Source organism: Xenopus laevis, chromosome 4S (assembly GCF_017654675.1).
Source record: "Xenopus laevis strain J_2021 chromosome 4S, Xenopus_laevis_v10.1, whole genome shotgun sequence".
In the NCBI taxonomy this organism is placed as follows: Eukaryota; Metazoa; Chordata; class Amphibia; order Anura; family Pipidae; genus Xenopus; species Xenopus laevis.
The window spans coordinates 11,030,786-11,039,695 of record NC_054378.1 but is presented as its reverse complement, the minus strand read 5'-3'; positions in this window follow the sequence as shown (position 1 = coordinate 11,039,695).

Sequence of the window (8,910 nt, the reverse complement as noted above, 5' to 3'; positions counted from 1 at the left end):
AGGGTTATTATCCTATTGGAACAGGAAAGGGCCTTTCCAAAACTGTTCCACAAAGAACTGGGACCTCCCCAAATGGAAGGCACGGAGATATGACATGATGAGAAGAGAGGGGGCAGTCTAGAATACTCCCGCCAGGAAGAAAGTAACATCTCACAAGAAGTAATAAAACAACAAGAATTAGGTATATTTAGTCCTTTAGAATAGCTTTGTCCTGCCGTTCCTTCAGTCTCTCAGCTGCATGCAAATGTCACATAAAAAAATAATGCTGCATCAGCGCCTAAAGCAAACAGAGAAAACAAAAAGCAGAAACAAAAATATTGTGTAGTATTTTCGGGTTCTTTCTGGAGCACCCTGTGCTGGAGGTATAAAAGTCACTTTCCTTTTTATTCCGTATGTATATAGTTAAATCCGTTTTTTCAGAGGCCTTCACCAAGTTTGGCTAAATTGCCTACATACAAGATCGTAGTCACCAATATTCTCTCCTTCTCCACGGGCCACTGTTAAGCTCCAACATAAGGATACAGAAATCTCATAGTATAATACTGTTTTATTTTTAAAAAGCTAAAAAAAACTTTAAAATATTCCACTCACATTAAATTGTTATTAAAGCTGTAGCCTTTCAATTCCAAGCCCGGTGTCCTTGTCTCATTGTGGATCTTGATATACAGCAGTGGTCCCCAACCAGCAGCTCAGTGGCCTCAAAGCAGGAGCTTATTTTTGAATTCCAGGCTTGGAGGCAAGTTTTGGTTTCATAAAAACCAGATGTACTGCCAAACAGAGTCTCAATGTAGGTTGACAATTCACATAGGGGCTACCAAATGGCCAATCACAGCTCTTGTTTGGCACCCCAAGAACATTTTTCATGCTTGTTTTGCTCCCCAACTCCTTTTACTTCTGAATGTTGCTCACGGGTTCAAAAAGTAGCGATCCCTGATATACAATGATATAGTGGTTGAAGGTAAAAGGTATGGTTAGAGGTACGGAGTTGATATCACCCTAAAATCCCCATGATATAATCAAATCCAATAATTAGAAGGAATGTCCACATATATATGGTATATTCCCCCCTACAATTTGTACCAATCACAAAAGAAAGAAAGCAAAGTTTATAACAACCCATCAAATAAAAATATTCAAATTGGCAAGAACAAGGGTGGGGAAATATTGTCACTCTCAGAGTATAAACACTGTATCAGCACTGCAATACCCTGAAGGACTAGGGCATAAAACTTGCTTTGACATCTTCTCTTCTGGAACAGCTGACAGCACTAAGCCAACAGCTATAAACCTATCACAGATAAGACCCACAAACGAAAACATGGTGTCATGAAATAATCAGGGACGGGCACACGTCCCAAGCTATTTATGACAGCCCATTATTAGCATGAAAGATTATGAATTAGAAATATGAACAATAGCCTGAGGCAATGCAAATTTAATTATAACGAGGTGATTGGAAATTATTTAATATGCAGCTCTATTAAGTACGAGATCTAGGAAAACCGGCCAAGTAATTCTTCATTATTCCGGAACATCACTGGAAAAAAAAAAAAGGCTACAGTGAATTCTAATTAACCTCAATGGGAACTCAAGAGATGTGACAATGGGACACTAACTGTATCATCCTCCAGCCAATGAGCAGATGTTCATTAACCCTTTATTTTCACCAGATGTTTGTTTGCTAAGGATTCCTTTTCTATATATGCTGCTACTTTCCTAGGCTGCAGGTCGTTTCTAAAACTGCCCATGTTAAAGGGCATGTTAAGGAAAAAAAAATAAAATCCAATTTTTACTTTCTTTAACAAAAAAGAAACCTATCTCCAATATACTTTAATTAAAAATTGTGTACCTTTTTTATAAGAAACCTGACTGTATGCAGTGAAATTCTCCCTTCATTTACTGCTGTGGATAGGAATTGTCAGACAGTACCTAACTGCTCTGCAGGGAAACAATCATACTTATGAACAGCAGGGGGAGCTCCTGCCTTACTTCCCAGCCATGCAGAACTCAAGCAGCTTTGTTTGTTTCCCTTTAGAGCAGTCGGCGACTGTGTAGAGATTTGTATTGGATTTTATTTTTGCCTTTACATCCCCTTTACTGTTTCCAACTCCAGGGACAAAGATCATGGAGCCAGATTTAAACAGAAAAATTGGGATTCTATTTGGAGAATCTAATCCACATTAGATTACATGACAACACAGGACCCAGTGCAGTCTGTATATTCTGATTGTGCTGTTTTGATAATTTATGACGATCCCTAAGCAGCCCAGACCACACTGAGCATGTGCACAGTCTTAGTCTTGCAAAGATGTTTAACAAAGTTAGAAGATGGTGACTCCCTGTGGCCAACTTTGAAAGCATAAATCATTTGTTTGATTAGGCTTGTGGTGCAGTAAGTGCATGTTTATGTTTAGTATACAAAATACAGCATTTCTAGCCTTATTCTATTTTAGACTTTACTTCCCCTTTAAAGATTGTACAATGCACTTTATAGCCCCTTGAAATACACCCAAAAAAACAATTTATAAAGCAAGGCATAATGTGTAATCTTGCTCCTCAACCTAACTTTTCCTGGGCTGCAAGACATGCATGGTGTAGGTCGCTGAGGTTTCACCTGCTCTTATTGGCTGATTCCAGTTTGGGTTTTTTGTAAGGTAAAAAAGTTTGGTTGAGGCAGCATATTCATAAACTATTTATATCACATATCTAGCCCTAATGTTTACTATTTCTATTAGCTTGGCATGCATTATGTTAATTTTTAGTATGTTGTACTGAGACAATTCGAAATTTGTAATTTTTTAATATTTGTTTTCGAATCAATTCGGTTTTTGTTTAGCCACTCTGCAGGTTGAAATTGAAGCAGCTATCTGGTTGCTAGGCCGCAAATAGCCCTAGCAACCAGGCTGGGTTTAAATGGGAAACTGGACAATGAAAAAGAGAGAGTCTGAATAGATAGAAAACCATTAAAAGGTAACAATAACAATGAGATTTTAGCCTCAAAAAGTAATCGTTTTTGGCTCCTGGGGTCAGTGACCCTAATATGAAAGCTGGAAAGAGTCAGAATCATTCAGAAACTGTAAAAAGATTAAAAAAGAAGGCCAAAAGTTGCTTAGAATTGAAAGGTAACTTAAAGGTGAACCACCCCTTAATTTTTTAATGTAAAGGAGATATGATCCAAAAGAGTCATATGTCGTGCTATGTGTGTCCATGAAATAACTCAAATTAGCCTTTTAATGTTCACATTTATTATATTTAGTTTGGGGCTGCTCACATGCTGGAGTCCAGGACCATAATGAAGCTCAGATCAACTTCTGTGATCCCCCCCTGCAGTTCTAAACTGTGTTCCTTCTCCCTATAATAAACAGGCTGTCAATAAATGCTTAGACAACCCTGAAATGGAACACAATCACTTCTTAGAAGATATGAGGAATATACAATGCTATTCCCTATAGTGCAGCCTGGATATAACCTAATGCAAGATTTATGAAACTTGGGGTGCAAAATATTCAAAAGCCAATGTAATTGTCCTCATAATGCTTCTAAAGTACGTTTTTAAAGAAATGTAATATTGCTGGACAGATTGTCTCCTCAAGCTTTTTTGGTTATAGCTCGAACTTCTTATTGAATTCCCATGAAAGACATAAATTTCCCATTCTTGTTATGATATTGAAATTTGGCCGGGACCTTATGAAAATGTATGAATATATAAATGCCATTTGTTCTGCGCTGGGCTTCCTGCTTTGCTTTTTTTTTTCCATTTTGTTCACGCTGTCCAAAGTCTGATGCGGAAAATAAATGTATCTCTGGCAGACCAAAATGAGACAGAGCAAATGTAATTTAGTAATGCAGAAAAACAATGTCTAAAGAAAAAGAGAAAAAAAACAGCAGGAGCTAAGTATATCAGTTCTGCAGAGGAGAACTGAGCTAAAAGAATAAAGGAGAAACTTGGGAGCACTTGCAGGGGTGCCGCTGAACATTGGGAAAGATGATTGGTGCCCATTTTGGTACAGTGATGCCATACGTGTGGATTACACAGATTTAGGTCATGGGCACACTTACTGCTTCTCCATACCCCTCGGTGCCAAATGTTATTTAGATGAATGGTCACCACCTGCCACCACTTCAGTCTAAAAGTAGGAGTTTCCAAACGGCAACAGCAGGTTTCCACTCATTGAAATGATTGGCGGTATCCGTCTTTCTCCACCAGCCAAAAAATACCAATGTGGCATTGGCCTTATAAGAGTGGAATAAAACCCCAAGCATTGTTGAGCAGGGAACCATGCATTTATCAAACACAGCAGATCTAAGAGTATTGGCATCCAAAGCAATATTACTTGGTCCAGCACCCTGTTTGTTATCTCCACCCACTGCTTACTCAACCCCTGCCACCACTGCTCAGTTTGCACAGTACCCCAGATGGCACTTGGTCTTTACAGATTCTTTCGAGAACTATTGACACCCAAAGCAATACTACTTGGCCCAGTGCCCTGCTTGTTACCTCCTCCACCACTCACTCTTCCCCAGATGGCACTTGGTCCTCACAGTTTTTTCCAAGAAGTATTGACACCCAAAGCAATACTATTTGGCCCAGAGCCCTTCTTGTTACTTTCCCTCCCTGCTCACTTGCCACCACTACTCAGTTTGCACACTCCCCCAGATGGCACTTGGTCCTCACAGTTTTTTTTTTCAAGAAGTTTTAAAACCCAAAGCAATACCATTTGGCTTAGCGCCCTGCTTGTTACCCTGCCACCACCACTCACTATTCCCCAGGTGGCACTTGGTCCATACAGTTTTTTCCAAGAAGTATTGACACCCAGAGCAATATTATTTTGCCCAGAGTCCTGTTTGTTACCTTCCCTCCCTGCTCACTCAACCCCTGCCTCCACCACTTATTTTACACGCTTCCCCAGATGGCACATGGTTCACTTTTTCCACTCCAGTCATGACATTCGCCAGTTCTCTTCCTCTGAAGCCAATCATTCTCCTCCAATTGCACCCCCTGTTCCATCAGACAGGATCATACATGACATGTAGTTGGGTTTCTAGATTGATTTTGTGTGCTTGGCACTGTACCTTACCCCTAGGTATGTTCTACTTTCCATTACAGCAAAGCCTCTACTGACACAGTAGTTTGGGTATTTAAACACCACTATAGCGTCATATGCCTTACTTTGATGTTAATATAGAAACAACCTTCATTGCTCTGTGAATCTCACTACCTACCACAAGGCACAGATATAAGCCAAGAATAAAAATACTACATTTTCTGCTTACAATGAGCCACTGATTATCTGAGGCGGATTGAAGGCAAACACAATATATAGATATTCATTTTTATGTTACAATGAAATATGATTTAACAGTCATAAATCATTGGTTCCTTTTAAACAGATTAATCTAGTTTTCAGGAGTAGTGGCCAGGAAGCCATCGCTCACTCAAGAAGAAGCAGTGAGAAGAATGAACAATTCAGATGCTTTTATGCAATTATTCACATTCAGTTCAATATTAATGTCATAATATCTCATCCTGTTGTTATCTCCAATTCTTCCAAGTCACACTGCAGCCTGGTTCTTCTGGGTGAGTAAACATCCACCCCTTGAAAGAATGAAAACAGTATTTCAGATAACAGGCTGTGCTATTCAATGACATTGGGTTAAAGAAGAAGCTCTTGTCGCTATTAGCTGTGCTGATACATTACAGGAATTCAGGGAAGAAGCTTTGCTGAGCAATAGTAGGAGATGCTGAAAGAGAATCTGGGCTACAATATTATGGCAGTGTCCATGGGATCCATTTAGGAATCAGTAATAATACTATTGTTTTATCCTTTACTCTTGGTATTTTCTAGACCAGGGGTCCCCAACCTTTTGTACTTTTGAGCCACATTCAAATCTAAAAGGTGTTGGGAGAGCAACACAACCATGAAAAAGGTTCCTGGGTGCCAAAAAAGTTCTCTAATTGATTTTCCAGGTCCTGATTAACCATCTAGCCAAGGGGTCCCTTTTTTACCTGTGAGCCACATTCAAAAATTAAAAGAATTGGAGAGCAACACAGGCATGTAATTTTGAGCTTCCTGGTTTGTGGCAACAGTTTGGAAAAGCACATTTGGTTTTAAAGTAGGATAATAACCCCATGCACAAAGCAAGATGGAAGTGGAAGAACCTGTCCTACAAAGAGCCCTGACCTCCACCCACCTGAATGCCTGTAGGATGAAATGGAAGGCAGACTGCAAACCAGGCCTGATTCCAACCTTAGTGCCTAACCTCAACAATGTTCTTGTGACTGAATGGGAGCAAATTCCCACCACTAAAGTTCCAACATCTAGTGGGAACCTTTCCCAGGTGAGTAGAGGCAGCAATGGGATGACCAACTACATGTCTATGAACAGGCAGGTTGTCACAAACTTTTGGCCTTGTAGTGTCTACTCAAGAAAAACCTAAAAAATATAACCTACAATCCTTCTTGGGTGTTACAGGACTGCTCTGCTTCTTCTCATAGCTGATAGTACTATAGAGCTTCACAAACTTATCTACCTTGATCTTCTGAAGCAGCCCACAATCCTCTAAGCTTCTTGAGAAATAGCTTCAAAGTATGGCACCCAGCAAGCAGGGTACCTGATACATATACCAGTTCTCTACACTCTGGACATTGCACATCTACGCCACCCAAGAAGACGAGTAAGGAAAACATAACAATCATGGAATGTCAGCTTGGGTGGTGGCTCTTGTAGAGTTCTGTAGGATGTCTTGCTATGTGTAACAGCACAAATATAAACAACTCTGTCCTCTAATTTTTGTAATTAAACATGGTTGCCCACATTCATTAAGTCGAACCATGCTTTATATTTCTAAAGAGTGGGATGAAGCCATAGAAACTCCTTGTATATACAGTAGTGCTCCGGCCAGAATCAAATTCAGTGCTGCAAGGCAATAGCACTAACCCATAAGCCTCTATACTTCAGTCCATTTATTACTACTGTCAGCTACCGACACAAGCAACAAAATACTCAGCCTTCATGTTCTGAAGTATAATACTGTATGCCATTAAAAGAGTTTGGAAATTGCGCCCGGAACAAGACATAAAAGACAGGACATTAAATCCATTGTCAGCCCCGGCAGTGAATGTAAGAGCACTTTCGACAGCACAGAGTTCAGGGTTGAGGTAGGACGTGTAGATCACAATTACTGAGCACTTGTTCAGGGACACAAAGGAACTGCATATCCAATGAATACCGAAATCTATTCCCCGGTTTTGCTGTACTGTTGCTCAAAATGAACAAACAAAGAAGTGAACACACGAAAAATATCTTCTAATGGCCAAACAGGAGACATTTATAAATGCAGGGATAGGTGTAAAGTGCAGTATTTGTACAAATCGCCATCTGTGGTACCTATAATTCACTGTTCTTTTCCAAGAAAACAGGCAGAATATTTTGTGAGCGATAAGGAACGCGCACCGCAATTTTCAAGGTTGTTTACAAAATGATTGTCCAGTTTGGTGAATCACATGCAAGTTGCGGAGCAGGTTTTTATAACTGGAGTGATTTCAATAACGCCACTAATTTCCAATTCACTGGATGCAAGTCACAACCCACTATGGGAACCCAGACATTACAATTCAAGGCAAGGATTTATTTTATTTAATTCACCAAAAAATCTGCATAACAGGTGCACTGGTGCTTGCCGCAATATTCTTATCAGTGCATATATGTGCAAGTACACAAAATTGCCCTGTTTTGCTTTGCCCAAAAATTCACAAAACAGCTGAAAAATTAGGAAAAATTTTGCCAAATCCATTGGAGTCAATGAGAAGCTGTGGCCATTTTTATCCAACACAAAAAAACTTTTTATTTTTTCCAGCAAAACAAAACGCATGGCAAAATTCATAAGTTACCGTGGTGGTCTAGTGGCTTGCCCTGTGGTCAGTGGGGACACCCACTGCACTCATACTTCTCCTCTCTGAGTGCCAGTTATCCTATGGCCGTGCAGCACGCACTTTCGGGTTTTACATGCCAGTGTGATGACGTCATTGCGCATTGGCGCGATGACGTCATCATTTAAAGGGATTCAGTATTGAACACATTGTCCGTTGTTAGGTTCTATTCTTTAGTATCCTGGGTGTTTATTCCCTGTGAATCCTCCTTGATCTATTGATATTGACCCTTGCCTACCTGCTGACTATTCTGAGAGAGCATCCAATTAGCTGAGGGCTCCTCCCGAAGTTAAAGGCGGCTGTTTTAGGCAGAAGCAAGAGCCGAGACCAGGGAGCCTAGCACTGGTTCTGGATATAGGATGCCGAACGTGACACATACCTATACAGATTTGTGAACATTTTTGCCACTGGTGAAACTGTGAATTTTACCTATTAATAAGATTTTTTAAGATTAATTTAGAGAAGAACTTAAACCTATTTCTTTCAGAAAGGGTCCCTTCCAATTTCCAAATCTGATCTATTGCTCCTGCAGTTATCCCTATGCCCTGTACCTAAACTGAGAAGGAAGAGTAGCACAGCAGGTTGGAGGTCGCCATGTTGGGTCACATCATGACTTGATAGGGCAAAGGGAACTGCTGGAGAAATTACGATGCAGTTTGGAACTGGGAAAGGGACCTTTTCTGGGGGGAGGAACTTGTCAGTAAATGGGGTTTCCCTCTCCTTAAAAAACACTCAAATCTTTTGCCAAGTAAACTACAAATGCACACGTGACACTGTAAGTAATTTAAGGCAATCAAGTCTTTTTTTTTTGGTTTGGGTTCTACCTTAATTTTGGTCTTGTAATAAACAATGTATGTGTAATTCACCCTTATCCAGAGGATGAGGATCTTGAAGACCCTAGGAATGCTCAGATAATTAATTGGCCGTACTTCCAAAGAACTGCACTGTCCAACTACCTAATATCATGTTGGTCTTTTTAA